The 17,224-nt window shown below is 35.6% G+C and overlaps 1 protein-coding gene across 37 annotated transcripts in view; it reads right to left on the bottom strand.

Moving 5' to 3' along the window:
• Positions 1 to 17,224, bottom strand: part of ZBTB20 (zinc finger and BTB domain containing 20) — an 893,822-nt gene that overhangs the window by 328,188 nt on the left and 548,410 nt on the right. The window lies entirely within an intron of this gene.

Here is a 17,224-nt window from a genome sequence, read left to right as displayed (position 1 = left end):
TCCCCAGTCCCACCCTGACCCCCGTCCACACATTTTTATCCCCTGCAATTCCTAAGTCCACAAGGAGATGATGACAAAAGAGAGCCCTAAGTCATACGAACCAGGCAGGCAAGGCCATTTTATTTTAGTTTGCCCTTCTGTTCAGCTTGCTTTCCGCTATGACCCACTATACTTACCCTGTCGGCTGTTCTTACTAGCAACATGCCTTTTTAATCAGCCTTCCTGGGGTCTGCATTTGATTACAGCATTTGTGTTCTATTTGATTTTTTGTACTGTGCCCTGCGGTGTTAGCTTGAAAGGTGTTATTTATAAAATGAAATTCTATTGTATTGCCACTTGAATTCAAAGAGGACATATAATATTAATGCAGAATGTATTTAATAATATCTTGAATCTTATTAAATCAATTTCTTCATGAGAGCACAGAATGGAAGGAAGGCAAGTAGGTTGGTAACCAGGTATAAGAGTAAAGAATTGCCTGAAGTTTCTTTCACATGAAGAAAACAAGAAATACCCTGAAAAGCTGGTATGGAGAACCTTCCTTTTATCACGGTTTCCAAAAGGAGGTGACAACCTTTCCTCAGCCAGACCAATGCAACATGCACCTGTTTAAACATTCAATTGTGCAGGCCAAACATTTTCCTAGGCTTTGGATGCAAATTTTTGACTAAGGAAACCATTAGACCAAACTTGGACGCGCCTTTTTACCACTAGGAAGATTAAAATAAAGAAGGAAATACAATCACTTATTGCTAAAGTCTGCTTCCAAAATTTATTTAAAAAGCCCATGTTTTTTAATCTGTTGCTGACTCCTCTCAAAGGCAGGCTAGGAAAATTCTAGTGATACCAAGATATGAGGCAGAGTTTCCAGGATGTCATCTTTAGAATAATCTCACCTAGCAGGAGTGCAGGTTTCTTTACAGCTGCTGGGTCTATAGTTAAATGCATATTGGATTAGTTTGATGAGGAGTCCAACTTTTCTTAACTTCTAATTTTAATGCAAACCAAAACTGAAACATTATATCATTGTATCCAGCTTGTATAGCACATCTGTTGCAGCACATTCTACTTTTCCGTTATGCTTCCCCCCCCCCCCCCCCCCCCCCCCCCCCCCCCCCCCCCCCCCCCCCCCCCCCCCCCCCCCCCCCCCCCCCCCCCCCCCCCCCCCCCCCCCCCCCCCCCCCCTCCCCCCCCCCCCCCCCCCCCCCCCCCCCCCCCCCCCCCCCCCCCCCCCCCCCCCCCCCCCCCCCCCCCCCCCCCCCCCCCCCCCCCCCCCCCCCCCCCCCCCCCCCCCCCCGTACATCTGAAATCATCAATGGCTAAGCTTCTGTTTGGATAGGGACTAAGGAAGGATCAGGTGTGGAAGATGGTTTAGCAATCAGGCTCTGAAGAACCTGCTAAAAGAAACTATCACACACAAAGGAAGCTAACTGTGCAGTATTGGAGCCGGAGTTCCTAGATTTCCACCTATTCTAACTCTCTGGCTCATTATATCACTCCCGGAAACTCAAGACCCAGTTTTCTAACCACTAAAAGGGGAACAAGGGCAGGCCATGATGGTTTAGCAGGCAGAGTTCTCGCCTGCCATGCCAGAGACCTGGGTTTGATTCCCAGTGCCTGCCCATGCAAAAAAATAAAAGGAGGTGAGGGAATGAATACATTTATTCTTTTCTGCTTATGTGGGACTTATTTAGGGATGAATGAGATATGGTATGACATTTTGTAATAGAGGTGAAATATATATGCACAATATTAGTTGAAATAATAGTTCGGATCCCATTTTGGGCTCTTCAAATCCAGAGGCGAAAAACACTAAAGGTGAATGAATTTTTACCCTTTGGAAATAAATCACACACCCTCATTCATAAATGACATCCCAAAATAAGGAGCTAGGATACATGGGGAATATATATCACAGTCTTGAATGTATCAAATTATAAGCTGCTTGCCTGAAAAGATCAAATGTTATTCATGTCTGTATCCACCCAGATTTGCATTATTTAATAGATGTATTCCAAAGATATTTGTTGAATTGAATTGAAAACTGAGACAATACAATTTTAGAGCTAAAAGTATTTAGACATAATCTAAGTCCAGTTACCTAATTTTGCAGATGATAAAACTGAGGCTCAGACAAATTAATCCAAGTTACTTTATCAATTAACTTATCCAAGTCCAGTATTACTAATGTTACAAGCCTTTAGAGGAGTTGTTTTTAAAGGTCTGCCCCTGGAAGTATATCACCCAAACATTTAAGGCAAAATAGATAGGGTGTTTGATTTTTTTTGTCAAACTTAAAATAATATCAGCTCAAATAATCTAGAGTATTACTAATCTAACCAAAGAGGCTGAAACCTAAAATAACAAGTAAATGTCATCTAATAGCTATAGACCATAGACCTGCAAGAAATGCCTTACTGAGATTGAACCTCTTAATACTGTGCTTATCAGCCAATCCATTGGCATAATTTACAGTTAAAATTAAAGCCTCAAAAATGAATAATAATGTCAAATTCTTGAAATTATGTGGGATTCGTGGAGATGCAATTCAAAGCTGAAATTATTTTCATTTATCATTTCAATCTATTATTAAGCCATGTTGCAGATTGTAAACCAAATTTAAACTCTGGGGACTGGGAAACAAAACAGGACAGGACATTTATCCTTTGTTAGATAAAAAGTAAGAAAAACAAGAAGCTCTATGTTGAGAAAGGAGATTTCCCTTTGGTGGAAGTTTCTTGAGTGAGTGTCATTTGCAGAAGTGAGTTTGTTGACTCTTGGCTGAGTTGTCTGGTTAAATCCGTACCATAACATAAAAGCCAGTCAAACTGTTATTTTGACTGTCTTGATTTTTTTTTTTTTTGACAGCATTAAAGATTGTTTTCCTTTCATTTATTTTAAATCAATCAAGATATTTAAGTCCTTGATTAGAATGTAAACAATCTGTGGTCAGGGTTATTTTTATAATCTCGTAAAAACTGCAGCACAGTGACTGGCATAGAACAGAAATGGAATAAATGTACATTTCAATTATTTTAAAGCAGAAATCTCCAATAAACCACTTTTCATTTTTCCAAAGCTCCTTTTACACTGGAAATCTCTGAAGATCATGGCAAATAGAAAATGGAGAAGCCGGAACAAGTGACAGCAACAGACTTGATGCTTCTAATAGCTGGTGGCCCTGTGGAAGACTATTACTTGTGCATTAACAAAAACTTGATTCTAGAAATATAATCAGGCTTTCACAGATCAAATTCAAAATTATTAACTTGATATTCCGCCTTTATTACCTGTTCTATCTTGCTCAGTTCTAGGTTCCAGTCCTTCCCAACAAATATTCTGGCCTGTAGTCAGTCCATACTAGTGTTTCCCTTTATTTTGGAATTTCCAAGGAAGTCCCAGTTTTAAATACTCAGATCTATTGTCCCTGTGACTTGTCAAAGCCATTTCTGGGTTTTTGGGTTGGAAATTTTTTCCCATTCATTTATTATGATTCAATAAGCCCCTACAATGTATGCATCACTAGAAATATAGCTAAGAAGCCTTATTTCAAGAAATTCATAACTTAGGGACCACATCCCATGCTCAACATATCACGCTCCTATGGCTAAACTTTTGTTCTTCCTTCAGTTGGCATATACTACCCCTTATTCTTTCACTGATATAATTGCTTTGATTATTTTGCAGTCCAGCTGGTGCTCTATCTCTACCACAAATTATTTTTGAGTTTTTGTAGTCCACATTAATTTTGCCTCTCACTCTCTTTTTCTTTCTTTTTTACTACTACAACTTGGACAAAATACTGTTGCCTACCTAATATCTATTCTCTCCATTCTTCCTAGCTATAGACTACTAATTTGTTCAGAGCAGCAATGTGTTCAGCCCTGTATGATGAGTTTTGATTGTTCTAAACCAGTTCTGCCAAATATGTTCCTTGATTTCCTTACTTGCCTAGCTATTAAGGGTGGCCTCAGGAACCAGTTCTAATTAATAAGATTGAAATGGCAATTTGCTTGAGAGACTGGTTTCTGGGAAAGCTTTTGCTATTCTGATAAATGGGAGATAAAGGGGGGTTCTTTCTGCTTCCCCCTTCTTTCCTCTTTGAACATGGACGTGATGCTTGGAGTTATGGCAACACTTTTGTGATCATGACGCAACAAGCATGAAAAAAAGGCCTAGAGAATCTCAGATATGCTACCTCTGGACTTCTCGTTACATGAGATACTTGCTATACAAGCTACTCTAGTCAGGATTCCTTGTTACATGCTGCTGAATACATTTCTAACCAAAAAAGTATAATATATAATTTGAATTATCCAAGCTGTTCTTAACTAGATTGTAAATATTAGTCAAATTCTTGGCACTTAATAGATATTCATTTGCTTTACAACTTGATTGTATATACTAGACATTCAATCCATGTAATGAAATTCTTATTCAGAAAGCAAAGGGAAAATGTATATTAGGATCAGAAAAGAGGATTAAACAAGATAAGAGAGAAACATTTAAGTCTAAAATAAAAAGTTATGTGACAAGAATTTGTTACAATCTAGTTGCATTATTAACATTTGTTAAAAGCAAATTTTTAAGTTTCTAAAAGTTTGCCAAATATTAGTAGAAACATATTTCAAGTAAGAAATAAGAATAAGCTCCCAAAAGAAATGACCATGATGATGAATATACAACTATGTGATGATATTTGTGAGTTATTGATTATATATCAAGAATGGAATGATCATATGGTAAGAATGCTTGTGTTTGCATGTTGTTATGTTTAATAAATAAAAAAATTCCACCATAAGGAAAAAAAATTAAAAATAAAAAAAGTACATAATTAAATATAAGCTCCCAAAGGATGGATGTTTTAAAGAAGAGATGACATAAACAAGATTTCTATTAAATAAAAAGAAGAAAAATACTATGCAGTCCAGCTCTGTTAAAAATGACTGAGGAACTGGCACTTGTCAAATATCATTAGCAGCAAGACATTTTCTCCTTCGCTTAGGTAGTATGATTGTGATTCACCCAAATGCTTTAGACTCCTTAGCATACTAATTAACTTCCAAAATCTTTCACCTGGTGTTTGAACCCAATAGTGAGGAAACTATTTTAGCATTTGCTTTTGGAGAAAAGACTACATAGTTGGGGCAGAATCTATTTTCAAGTTTTCCAAATATTACAAATAATGGGGAACTGTTGAGGAGAGAAATAAGTATCTTTGGGTCATTTTAGGTTAGTGACCTTAAATATAAGGTGTGATTTAGTTAGAAGCCAGAGTAATCATGGCAGGATATGGGGAAAAAGATTCAAAGCTGTCTGACTTAGAACTTTTGGTAGTAGCTTTCAGCTTGAGCTAAAAATGTGAAAGATTCTGTCAGAGGTTCCACAAACAAAGGACTACATTATGCAATGCATCTTGTATTCCTTTGTGAACCATTCCACAACAAAGTTTCATCAGTTTATTTTTACCCTCTAGACATTTTACCACTTCCGAGCTGCAACTTGTTGTCCAGAAGGCAAACTTTCTACATCACATAAACGTTTAGATTTGTAAGAAAACTGACATTTTTAAGGAGGAATGAAATCAAATTAATTTGAACTTTATACTGACTAGGAAAATATTTCTTAAGTTAGGTGGATGAACAGTAATCTTATTTGAAGAATTCTGAATAATTCAGCAATAGTTAGCAATAATTTTAAAACTCTCTCTCTCCATCGATCATTTTCTGGTGGTTTTATTCTGTCAAGAGTCACATTCTTGGGTCACTTTTCAATTCAACACTTTATAGGCAGAATCAAAAGACAGCATGTTACAAGACCAGCACATACCAAAAAAAATCTCACAACTCATATGTTTTTTTCAAAATAAAGTACAGTTCTTATGCCTGTTTGGAGGACATCCAAAGATCAAATACAGTCCCACACTGTCAAATTTAGCTTTAGTGAATAAAAATCTATGCCTTTAGCAGTTTAATTCCTTTATCAATTACTAACTCATGAGGCCAAAATATTATTTAGGTCAGCTGTAGAAATAAGTTAACTACTGAACGGGCTTATCTTTTAACAGTTCAAACAGTGGTTTAAAGTTTTTCACTTAGACATGTGAAGGTGACTAAGGTTTCCTGGGAGATACTCAGCAAACCCAAAACATGTATTTTGGTCTGAGGGTGTGGGTTGCATAAAGGCAATGTTTGGACAGAGGCACCCAACTATCAGGTGACCTTGAACCTTGGGGTTTGAATCTCAGCAGGTGGCACTGTTCCTTCTGATGAGTCTTGAATAGATGCCCAGCACTCTGCCATCTCCTGGGCAGAGCATGAGGCTGAAGTATTCAATAGTAGTCATAAGAACCAACTTCACAGGGACTGTGGAATCAAAGCAAGTTAGAGGCCAGGTATATGGGTTTTCATTTTGTCTGCCCTCTTTCATTCAAAATTGTATCTACTTGGACTCGAAAGTATGTCTTATAAGTTGGGTGATCACATCTCCCTGTTTACCTAGTATAGCTCCCATTCATTTCTGCTGTTCACACATAATTATTCACAGTGATCTCTTTTGCTTAGAAATGTCTCAGTTTGGACCATAAATTATATGGGCTTATTTTATAGAAAAGCTTTTTTTTTTTAAGTATTTATAACACCATTTACAGTGATAACCATTCTTTTTTAGGGCAAATATTCATTGTTGATCAACTTCTGTAAAGAGAAAGAGACAAACTAAAACTTTGTTAATACTAATGCTTTAGACCAGACAGATGCTGCTATCTAAGAGTTTATTATTTCAAAATATGAGTAATTTTGGAGGATCAGATTTCATGAATCAAGAAGGATTCCTAACTTTGAGTAGTAGTATTTTTTTTAGCTCTCCTGGATAAAGAGCACATATTTCATACAAGAACACATATCTGCCCTTAAAACTTATAATGAAGAAAGCTCAATAACTGAAATGAGATTCTTTCAATCTTGGATTGGCTCCTAATTCAATTATGTTCTCAGTCGGCAAATTTAAATAATCTCTGTGAACATCACTATTATTAACCCCTTCTAAAATGCCTCCAAGGACCTATTAAAAACCAGAAGTAAAAGAGCTAGATATACTGTGAAAAGCTAAAAGATAAATCACCTATTTCTACACAGTTAAAATAATTTCGTTTCATGAACAAAAAAACAGCTATTCCCTTCTCAACTTCCAGGACACTTGTGGGAACTGAGGAGGAATCAGGCGGTAGCATCTACAATTTAGCCAAATATGTGGTAGCTGGGGTCAGCTCTATAACCTCCTTCTGACACAGAGCTATCACATTTCTAGGTAACACCTGTGCATGGACATCAATGGCCCACAAAGATCCACAGAGGAGTGACTATAGATCTTTTGCACTGAGATCAGAGAATGAAAAGGTGAAATTTAAAGTTCAAAATTCCAGTCAAAAGTTTCATTCGTGGTTTCATAGGATTCTGATAAAGATATTTCTTCACAAGGCAAGGGAAATTTGGGTGTGGAACAGAGAGGAACTGGGCTAGACTAAAGACTAGTTCTTTGGGCAGAAATATTTTCTATTCACAAGCCACCTTTCTGAAAGAGATTCCTGGATCTTTGCAGACAGAGTGTTTCTTCTTATTGATATTCTCCTTTCTTCTCCTTAGAAATCCTAAGTTCTTTGCACCCCCCCCCCCCCCAAAATCTGGATGTTTAGACTTGATTCTCTTAGTCTGAGATCAAGACTCTGAAAAGTGTTCTCTATACTGAATGAATTCTATTCGTAAAGGTGGTAGGGTAAAAAGAGTGGTGGCTGACAAGAGGCTGCAGAGGGGAAAGACATGGTAACAAGACTGAACTGGTAGCCCTGGGCTAAAAAAAGAGCTCAAGAAATCTTCTCCCATCCCTACGAGAAAAAAAAATATCTCTCACACATTCTATCTATTAGAAGTTCATTTGTGTTTAACAAGCCCCTCTTTTAAAATGCAAATTTGCCTTGTGAACCAGTAAACCTCATTCACACCTTATTGCTAATTACTTTGATGTTCTAGAATAAGATAAACACTTAACTGATATTGGTAATCAGGAATGAATAAACAGATCAGGGTAGAGAAAGGGAAATTTTGGTGGAGTGGGGCCAGAGGTGGTGGTATAAGGATTTCATCTGTGGGCAATACGAGCAGATGGTATTTTGCAGTTTTTGCCGTAAGAGTGGTGGTAGCGACAGTGCCACAAAATGAACCCTTTTCCTGATTACCAAAGTCTAGCTGAGATCAGAAGACTGGAAGCCTGCAAACCTCAAGTTTAAAATATTTAGCTATAATAAGCTCATGGAGTTTAGACTTTTTTGAGAAATCTTTCTAGCTTATTCCCAGTATTTCCCAAACTGGGCAATCTTGGGTTCTAAGACTCATCTGGTTCTAACTCCCAGGTTTGAAGCTCAATATTGATAAGTGAATTCCAGGAAAGAAAAAAAAAAAAAAAGTGAAGGTGGTCCAGTCCTTTTTGTTGTCTCACTAGGCATTCACTTCTTCCGAGATTATGGAATGTAATTCTAAAACATACTATAATGTTGTTTCAGAAGAATGCACGATGATATACTATTTCTATATACGTCTCTTTTAAAGTACCAGTTAATCTAATATCAAAAGGTTGTGAATTTTAAATTAAACTTCAGTTGACCTGAGCTACCTAAACATTAAAGGCTCTGGACAGAAGTTCAAGGAAAAATAATATTTTATGACCTCTTCTAAGATTGTTAATGACCTCTCTCCTTTTAAATGAAAAATAACTATTCACCGTTAATAAATTTTCACTGTTGAGAAAAGGGGTCATTTTCCCCACCCAAATGGCTAATTTTAGTTTTTATGTTGTTGGGTACATTTGTAAACTATTACATGAAAACATATGGGTGGAACATGCTTATTCTTTCATGAGTGTTCCTCTTCTAAGGCTGCAAAATTTTCTTTAGCTGCTCCATGTGCAACTTTGTTGTGCTGCTGGCTTCTTGTTCTAAATAATTTTCTTCCTTTTCCATTATTAATGAAATGAGTTCTAATAAGAGAAAAGAGAAACCCTCTGATGAAAATCCCCTTCTCATAGATGTGGGCTGTGAACTGATATAGGACACAGGGGGACAACAAACATGTTGTACATTCTTCAATCAGTTGATCCCTTTGTGGTTTATTCACCTGACTGCATTTTAACTAGTGAAGCAATAGTGGGAAAGGGGTTGCTTGTGTGGCTAATTTTTAGTAACCCAAGAAGCACTAGACAAGTTTTCCCTACTATTATACATAAATCTATAAACTTTTATGCTCCACCAAATCAGTGGGCCACAGGTTTAAGGTGTCTCACCCACAAAGAAGAAAGGAAAACTGTCCAGAGGTATTGCAATTTCACAAAGCCTCATTTTGGAATTATGGTATATAATTTTGAATTGATCTTTGAGTGTCATTGTCAATTACTAAATTAGCATGGTTAAGGGCACCCCTTTCAATGGAAGCGCATTGCCAAATAATTAAGAATCTAACTCTTTCATTTGAAGGCTTACTTTCTATTTTGCCCTCACCTCTCGTTATAACATTCCTCTTTCCTTACTTTTACTTCTATACCTCCCCACTCCTGCTCCTTGACAGACTCTACTATTCTGGCATATGATGGATCCTCTATAAATATCTGTTGAATGCACAAATGACCACCTGGAAAAATATTTTTGAAAGAACGATGGAAAAACCTTTAATTAGGCAAATTAGTATCCACAGCTTTGGGAAAAATCCATGATAGTAACAGGATGTCTTGTCATTCCAAAGACATTTAGTAAGGGTGAAGCCTAGAAGGTTGAAAATCAGCATTTCTAAACTCAGTAAAGAAAAATAATACAGTTCCACACAAATGAAAGCACACTGCAGAAAGAAACTAATATATTGTTCATTAAAAAAAGGAAGGTCTAAAGTTAGAATGCTACTAGTACTATTATGTCAAAAGAAGAAGGTTATTTCTTTCTGCTCCAACTCTAGAGAGAACAAATTCTCCAAATGCCACCGAAAAGCAGAATATGGATGGATGTTTGGAACTTGAACTTCACAGTGAATAAAAAACCTAAATGTTCAAGGTTTGTCATATTGGTTTGTATGGTAGGCAGCTTCCAATGGGACCCCCACTCCCCAGTGATCCTTGCTTCCTGATATTCATTATTGTCGAGTCACACCTACATTGTATAAGGGTTGGCGCGTGTGATCAATAGAATAGGGCAGAACTGATGATGTATGATTTCCAATGCTAGATCATAAAAAAACATTGTGTTACTCTTTTGGAGCACTCACTCTGGGGAAGCCAGCCTTTACATGGTGATGCACAGCAACCCCGTGGAAAGGTCCATGTGGCAAGGAACTGAGACCAGCAATCAACACCAACTTGCCGGCCATGTGAGAGACACACCTTGGAAGCAGATCCTCCAGACCCTGTCTAGCCTTCAGATGATTACAACCAAACCAACATCTTGATTGCAACCTCATGAGTGACCCTAATGTCTGACCCTAAATCAGAACCATCAAGCTGTTCTTGAATCCCTGAACTTAAAAGATATGTGGAAGATAATAAATACTTACTGTTGTCTTAAGTAACTTGGTTTTGGGGTAGCTTTCTATGAAGCAGTAGATAACTAACATAGTGAGCATAACTAATTTTTTGGTACCTCAGGTACACAGAACTGGATAACTCATAATTCTGAGAGCATATGGATTATGTTCCAAGCATTATAGGTCCATGCTTGGCCTTCTTTTATTCATATAGTTAGTTTTAATAAATTAATAAATACTGTCAAACTCAACCTTTAAAACAAGAGCCAGGCTCTGTATTATACCCTATATCTAACCATATAACTGACCCCATCTTATATCCCTGCCTCCCCCCACCTAAGATAACCGTTATCCTGATCCTCAGGCCTATCATTCCTCTGTTTCCTTTCCCAGGAATTTTATGTAATTTTATTATGTCTACGGGTATTCTTAAGTTGATGTGTGTGTGTATGTGTAATTTGGTTTCTTATTAAATAATTTATTTATCTTGTGGTAAAATATACATAACATAGAAATAAATTTAACCATTTTAAGTGGACAATTCTTTGACATTAATATATTGACAATACTGTATAACTTTTACCACTCTCTGTTGCTAGACTACTTTCATCATCTCAAACCAAACACATACTCATTTAGCAATGACCCCATATTTCTCTCTCCCTCCACTCCTGGTAAGCACTATTTTGCTTTCTGTCTCTATGAAGTTGCTTACTGTATTTCATATAAGAAGAATCATACAATATTTGTCCTTTTGTGCCTTATTTCACACATTCAACATATCTTCAAGGTTCATCTATGTTACAGCATTACCAGAACTTCACCTCTTTTTATAATAGGCTGAATAATAGTCCACTGAATGGATATACCACATTTTGTTTATTCATTCATCAAACTTGGCTATTGGCTATTAATGGACACTTGGCTATTGTGAATAACGCTGTGATGAAAACTGGTGTATAAATCTGTCCAAGCCCCAGCTTTCAGTTCTTTTGGGGATATAACTACAAGTGAATTTCTCAAGGAATCACCAAATTGTTTTCCATAGTGGCTGTACCATTTACATTCCTACCAACAATGTATGAGGATTCCTATTTCTCCACATCCTTGCCAACACTTTATTTTCAATTTTTAAAATAATAGCCATCCTAATGGGTGTGAAGTGGTATCTTAATGTACTTTTAAATTTGCATTTCTCTAGAGGTTAATAATGCTGAGTATCTTTTCCTATACTTATTGGCCATTTGACGATCTTCTTTGGAGAAATGTCTATTCAAATCCTTGGCTCATTTTTTAATTGTCTTTTTGTTATTAAGTTTTAGGAGTTCTTTATATTTTCTGGATACTAAACCTTTATCAGACATATGGTTTCCAAATATCTTTTCCCATTTTGTAAGCTGTCTTTTTCACTTTCTTAATGGTGTCCTTTGAGGAGCAAAAGTTTTAAGCTTTGATGAAGTCCATTTTATCTATTTTTTCTTTTTTGCTCATGCTTTTGGTGTAAAATCTAAAAATCCATTGTTTGACATATTAACCTATTTTCTTGTAAGAATTTTATAGCATTAGCTCTTATAGTTCAGCCTTGATTCATTTTGAATTAATTTTTGTATATGGTGTGAGGGGGACCCTGATCTTTCAAGTTCATTTATAAACTTAGATTCTATATAATTTGGGGGAATTTAGTTTTTCACTTATATTATATTGTTAAAGCTCATCCACTGCTGCATAATCTTGGAGTTAATTCATTTTGTAGCTAATTATTTAGATGCCAAGGTGGACAGTAGGATAGAAAGAATTATGTCATTGAATGTAAGCAGGATAAAGCATAATTAGGGTATAATTTTAACGAATTTACTAGGTCTGAAAATGAATTAGTAAACAAAAAATTAACTTAGCAATTTTCTAATTTTCCCCCATGGACAATGGATATTGAACAGATATAGTAATAAAACATATATTAATGTTAATACAATATGGTTTATTATATACACACACACACATTATGGACCTCATGGATGTCTGTTGAAGTGAACATTACAAAATTCAAAGACCTATGAAAGCATAATAAGAGCTGTACATGTTAAAGTAAAATGTTAGTGCTCAGGAGGACCAGCTGTGGAAGATTATGTTGCTGAGTGAATAACTAAGATCATCTTTTCTATAATAATTCATATAATATAACAAATTTTGTATAAATGATACTTATTTACTGGAATTTTCTTTATTACCAACTATTTTCAAACACAAATCTATATACCCACAAAAAATCCTTATAAACTAATTACTTAATAAGCACCTCAAACCTTTATGAATGCAAACTAAAGCATTCCTGACATTTCTAATGAAATATATAGCCAAATAATGAGGATCCCTCAACTTCACCTTTCGCCTTTTCTCTAATCATTCAAAGACTATATTCCTCTATCTTGATAGCATTATCCAGAAATTGGCCTCATTTGTTAATTCCAGAGATGTTTTAACTATATTTGTTGCAGACAGCTGTTTCCTGATATTTCTCTGCCTGGCATCAGTTTACAATGTATTGTTGAATGCCAAAGTTATTATTGTATTACTAGTAGTAATGTTTTTTTTCCCAGTGTCTCAAACAGGGATGTTGAGTCATGTAAATATAATGTAACTCCTTAAATTAAATAGACCTCTAATATAAGTAGACTTTTGCTATGGTCAATCTTACAGAGAAGCCAAATTAATTTTATCCATTAAATAAGTATTTATTTAGCCATTTGGCTTTACCAGGTAATTTCATTAGATGCAAACACTTTTTTCAGACTTGAGCCTTCATTACTTTTGATAGCATTTAAAAGTGGACTCAATTACAAAGGATGTTGCGTGAAAACTATAAAGCAGGAAATATTTCATTCTTTGTTCTTCACTGAACAAATTACATACCTTTGAGGAACAGGGGAGGGTAAGGAAGATTGATGAAATCTAGCTCTCAACTATGGCATAAAGTCCAAAGCATTGAGCAGTCCAGTCAAGAATGTAGAAGGGGGGTAGCAGAATTACTGAAGGTGATAGGAAGGTCTAATGAAGTAACCTTTTTATCCTTCATCATTTTCTTGGGGCCTTTTATAAAAAATAAGGAACAATCATTTTAGAAATACATTTTAATCAAATTTCTCAGTTTTCAAAAAAACTCCATACAAGACAGAAGAAATATGTGGAAAACAGATAAGTGGGAAGAAGGAAAGCCAAAAAAAAGTGGCTAATGATGGAAGCCTTTTCCAGATGCCATCTCTCGGGAGGATGAACAGTGGATGGGGAAAGTATGGAAAACTTTAATGTGGGGTTGAAAAAAGTAAAACCCTAGTTTAAAGGAAACGAAAGGCAGCTCTTTTCCCATTGTACTAGAGTGTGTATTTGGAGAAGAGACTAGACAGAGTAGGAAATTTCATTATGGATATTTGTGAAAGTCAAGGCATTAGGGAACCAGCAATGGGAGGGAGAGACCAGGTTTATTATTTGTTTTGGGGGTAGAATTAATAGAAAGCAGTGAAAGCAAGACATATTATAAAATAAGAAAAGGAGGAGGAGGAGGTGGAGAAGAAGGAGAAGAGGGAGGAAAAGAAGAGTCTTTTCCTTTAGCCCATCGTATAATGGAGAGTTAGTTGACTTTTATGCTGTGAATGTAAAGGAAACAAAAGTTTCATTCAGCCTCCTGTAATGATGCCAATCTAATTTGCTATTAAATTTCCATTCAAAAGCACTATTTTGTTTAGTTGCAAGGAATTTGATCCCCTTAAACTTTCCCAGGCAGCTTGTAAGGAAGTCAGTTGCCAAGGGTATTCCTAAGGGAACCTGCAAAATGTTGGAAGATAAATAACCTCAGTACAATATGTAGATTAAGTAGAAGGGAAGATTTAAGAGGTACCTTTAAAAAGAAAAAAAAAAAAAAGGTCCAGAGTTCTGGGGCTAGAGTTGTCAGTTAATCACTAATTCATTAATTGGAAGCAACTTAGTCCAGGTAGCTTTACACATTCCAAGAAGGGAAAACTTTGACATTTTTCATCTGGAGGATAAAAATACGAGTTATTTTGGAGAGGAAACTGGATTAGATTGCTCATCATTCTCTCCTTACTTTCTCACTTTCTTCCCTCCCTTCCTCCATCTCTACATCCTTGGGAACTCAAAGACCAAGGACCTTTGAATAGAAGATGTAGGTGTCTGCTGGTAAGCCTCAGAAGTCCGAGGCAGGGTTAAACCTCTGGGAAAGCTTTAGGTAATTTACTTAGATTGAATGAAAGAAGTAATGTGATAGGGGGTTTAGAGTTTGACAGCCAAGAATTTAAAACCAAACTCCATTACTTATTATTGGTGTTAGCCAGCCTCTTTAAATCTAAGCTTAATCATCTCTAAAATGGTGAGTAGCTATAAAACCTGTGTCACATATTCTAAGTAGGTACTCAGTACATCTCTAGTATCTCTCAAACCTGGATCTTGGGTAAGGAGCTACTGATGATGACATTTATGTGAAAGAAAGAAAAGATTTCTAACCCTGAGAGTACTCACTTCCTGTAACAATCATTGGACAATTGATCATGTAGTACTTTGTTACATCTCTTCATTTGTTAATTGATAAAATGGTAGGAGTGGAGGAAGAAGGGGTAATTTCTAACTCTTGTCGTTTGATAAAACTAAAGATCAACTAAGAAACAGAAAGCAGTACTAGATTGCTATTATTTTTAAAGTTAATCTTTTAGAGATTTTTCATAAAAATTTGACGGTTAGTGTTCTCACCTTATGGAATGTGTTTTCTCTCTATACTTTTCTAGGGGTGTCTATCAGAAGAGTGAAGAGGTGTACTTTAAGTGTAAATTTTAATTAAATAAATTTATATTTCGTGCATTTAGTGCTATGTTTCGACTATTTTGCCTAATGGTGGTATTAACTTTATTATGATATTCCTTCCATTATTACTCTGGCACCCCATTAATAAAAAAACTATCAATTATTATAAGTAATATTTACTGGGTATTGATTACATATTAGACATTTGCTAATTCTTTCAATGCTACCTGCCTCAGGGAGAGGAATAACCTATAAACTATAAGAAAAACTTTTTTTTTTTGGCCACAGCAATACTTTTACAGCTACCTCTTTTGCTGACTGAATGCAAAAGATTGCCATTCAATCAGAAGAGACAACACAAAGTTAGAAACATTCGCAAGAACTTATTAAATAAAAAGGTAGACTTAAGAAATTCCACTTCTCAAGAAGCTGATTACATACAAAAAGGCTATTAAATATGAATAGAAAATCTTCTGGGCTCATTTAATAAGAGTGCAATTCCATGAGATTCCTTTCTAAAGAAATCACTAGTATTGGTGTAGATCCACGAAAACCTAGAAAGGTGCATAATGGACTCAAGTCTTTGCTTTGTGACATCATGGGTATACTTCACCAGGATGTACTTTTTCTTTCAGCAAGTAACATAGGTGAATAAGCTGACAAAGTCTACAAAGTGAAATTCCTCATGTGTCATTGATCTCAAATTTATATACATATTTAAAAACTAACTCAAATCTGGACTTGAATGAATTCAGTACTGTCAGTGTTGGATTGCTCCTGACGAGTTCTTTACCACTAACTCAAATCACCTTAAATCTACCCTAGGTAATTTTCCAAATCTTTTATAAAATAAAGGGCTAAGTGAGATAATTTTGAAAGGCTGATTAACAAATTCCCTTTGAAAAGTAATAATAACAATAATACAATATAATGAATAACTGGGCACACTGTGTTAGGCACTATGTTAAGAGTTTTATATGCATAATAAACTAATAAAAACAATCAGCACTTTTGAGAACCTATTCCAGACTAGGCACAATATAAAACGCGCTATCAAAAAAAAAAAAAAAAAAAAAAAAGAAAGGAAGAAAGAAATGATAGGAACAATTTTAAATCGAGGCAGAAAATGTAATAGATAAGAGTATTATGGAGATTTTTAGTAAAACTAATAGGATCGTTCATATTTTCAGTGTTTGAATCTCTCCAAATATCCCTAAAGTCTGCTTCTAAAAAGAAAAAAAACTATATTATTTTAAAAAGAAATTCACAAAGAAAACTCCCAGTCTTTTATTTGAAACCCTGATTCTTCTTAAGAAGTTAAGATTCTATGATTCTATTATGTCTGAAAAATCATTGCCAAATAGCCATACAAACTTATATAATAACTGAAAATAGTCTTCAGAGACCAACAGGTCAGAAAGAGATCTTAGGATATGCAATGGCCTTATTCACATTTTCAATGCAATGTACTTTTATTTGTCTACACTATCTTCTGTTATTTTCCTTATCTTTAGATTAGGAATATCAGCTTCTATCTGCAAAAAAAAAAAAGAGTATTCTCAAAACTACATACTCCCATGAAGATCAAGATAACTAGAGGAAACATGAAAGACAGTCCAAGTCTTCTGAGAGCATCTTAGTTTTCTCCTCCTCCTTCTCTTTCTCCTTCCTTCCTTTTCCTCCTCCTCATCTTCTTCTTCTCTTTCTCCTTCTATCTCTTCCTCCCTGCTTCCTATTTTCATTAGCCGAATCTTTCATTAGACTCTAAACATTGGGCACTTTACTTAGGCTTTGGACATAAATATCTGTTGTGCAGTTGTTAATTTCATGGACGTTTCAAATTATTTCAACCATAGATG

The sequence above is a fragment of the Tamandua tetradactyla genome, chromosome 10, assembly GCF_023851605.1.
Source record: "Tamandua tetradactyla isolate mTamTet1 chromosome 10, mTamTet1.pri, whole genome shotgun sequence".
Classification (NCBI taxonomy): Eukaryota; Metazoa; Chordata; class Mammalia; order Pilosa; family Myrmecophagidae; genus Tamandua; species Tamandua tetradactyla.
This window is presented reverse-complemented; position numbering and strand designations above follow the sequence as displayed.